The sequence below is a fragment of the Petromyzon marinus genome, unplaced genomic scaffold (assembly GCF_048934315.1).
Source record: "Petromyzon marinus isolate PM22_M1 ecotype Great Lakes invasive population unplaced genomic scaffold, UKy_Petmar_22M1.pri1.0 PM_G_Scaffold_21, whole genome shotgun sequence".
Taxonomy (NCBI): domain Eukaryota; kingdom Metazoa; phylum Chordata; class Hyperoartia; order Petromyzontiformes; family Petromyzontidae; genus Petromyzon; species Petromyzon marinus.
The window spans coordinates 2,175,001-2,177,500 of NW_027422773.1; positions in this window are offsets into that span (position 1 = coordinate 2,175,001).

Consider the following 2,500-nt stretch of genomic DNA (forward strand, 5'->3'; position numbering starts at 1 on the left):
AGGAATTATTCCCAAAGAGTTGAAAAAGAATAGGACGATTCTTATTCCTAAGGTTATGGACGATGAAAAGCTGAAAGATTTGGGGAACTGGAGACCAATAACGATTGGTTCAATGATTCTGAGATTATTTTCCAGAATAATGACTGCACGTCTTGCTCGTGCTTGTCCCTTAAACCCAAGGCAGCGTGGTTTTATAGCGGCATCTGGCTGCTCTGAAAATCTTAAGGTGCTACAGGACCTTATGAGACACGCTAAGAAATTGCACAGGCCGTTGGCTGTCATGTTCATCGACATAGCGAAAGCTTTTGACTCGGTTTCGCATGCTCATATTTTATGGGTGTTAAGGCACAAGAAAGTAGATGAACACGTGGTGGGCATCATCCAGAACGCCTACGATCGGTGTACGACCTCGTTCAAAAGCAATGGCGAGTCGACTCGAGAAATTAGCATACGTGTTGGTGTCAAACAAACTTCAAGAGTTTGACGGACAGATGATTGGAGGCGCAGCTGTTGGTATACAGGGAGAAGAGCAGTGGGCAAAGGACGCAGCCCTGAGGAGTTCCCGTGCTGATGGACCTGGAGTCAGAGACTTCTGTTCCCGGCTTAACGCACTGCTTCCTGTCAGAGAGGAAGTCTGTGATCCACCTGCAGGTGGAGTAGGGCACGTTCAGCTGGAAGAGCTTGTCCTGAAGCAGGGCAGGGATGATGGTGTTGAAGGCAGAGCTGAAGTCCACAAACAGGATCCTGGCGTAGGATGCTGGGGCGTCCACATGCTGTAGGGTGAAGTGGAGGGCCATGTTAACTGCGTCGTCCACAGACCTGTTGGCTCTGTAGGCAAACTGAAGGGGGTCCAGGAGAGGGTCTGTGATGGCTTTGAGGTGTGCCAGGAGCAGGCGCTCAAAAGACTTCATTACCACAGATGTAAGGGCGACCGGTCTGTAATCATTTAGTCCTGTTGGCCTTAGCTTTTTGGGCACAGCGATGATGGTGGAGGACTTGAGACAGGCTGGTACATGGCATGTCTCCAGGGAGGTGTTAAAGATGTTGGTGAACACCGGAGACAGCTGGTCAGCGCAGTGCCTGAGGGTGGCTGGAGAGACAGAGTCCGGCCCGGCTGCTTTGCGTGGATTCTGCCTCTTGAAAAGCCCATTAACTTCTCCCTCCTGAAAGGAGAGAGTCGTTTCTGTAGTATGGGTGGGGGATGGGGCCTCTTGGGTGGGAAGGGGTGGTTCAGGACAGTCCAATTGTCTTTCAAATCTACGGTAGAACTCGTTCAGGTCGTTGGCTAGGCGGGAGTCGTTAGTGGTGTGGGGCGCTCTGGGTTTGTAGTTGGTGATGTGCCTGAGCCCTTTGGCAGACAGAAGCAGCGTCGTTAGTAGAGAACTGGTGTTTTAGTGTCTCTGAGTACAGTCGTTTAGCCTCTCTCACCGCTTTGCTAAACCTGTTCTTCGACTCCTTGAATCTGTCTCTATCCCCACTCCTAAACGCTTCCTCCTTCTCCAACCTCAACCTTTTGAGCTTTGCTGAGAACCAGGGCTTGTTGTTGTTAAAGTTCACCCTGGTACGTGTTGGGATACAGCAGTCCTCACAGAAGCTGATGTACACAGCCTCTGTGAGTTCATCCAGACTATTGGTAGCAGTCGTGAACATATCCCAGTCAGTACAGTCTAAGCACGCCCGCAAATCTTCCACAGCCTCACTGGTCCACTGTTTAGATGTCCTCACAGCAGGTTTACAGAGTTTTAGTTGCTGCCTGTATGCACGAATCAGGTGGACCAAGGGAGTTCTGTGCGAGCCGAACAGCCCCGTGACCCACAAGAGAAACATCCCCGCCAAATTCGAGCGTTTGACGGGGTCTATCCGTGAAAAAATATTCACGTTTTTGAGTGCACATGCATTTCTGCTGCAAATGCCTCTGGAAGTTTCATGCCGTTCGTATGCCAATTGTGGCAACACGAAAATGACCCGTTTTCCCATTCCGAGGGATTTCTGTGCGACCCTAACAGCCCCGTGAGCCACAAGAGACACATCCCCGCCAATTTCTAGCGTTTCACGGGGTCTATCCGTGAAAAATATAGACGTTTTTGAGTGCACATGCATTTCTGCTGCAGATGCCTCTGGAAGTTTCATGCCGTTCGTACGCAATGTGGCAACACGAAAATGACCCCTTTTCCCATTCCGAGGGATTTCTGTGCGACCCTAACTAACAGCGCCCGTGAGCCACAAGAGAGACATCCCCGCCAATTTATAGCGTTTCACGGGGTCTATCCGTGAAAAATATAGACGTTTTTGAGTGCACATGCATTCCTGCTGCAAATGCCTCTGGAAGTTTCATGCCGTTCCTATGCAATGTGGCCACACAAAAATGACCCGTTTTCCCATTCCGAGGCATTTCTGTGCGACCCTAACAGCCCCGTGAGCCACAAGAGAGACATCCCCGCCAACTTCTAGCGTTTGACGGGGTCTATGCGTGAAAAATATTAAAATTTTTGAGTGCACG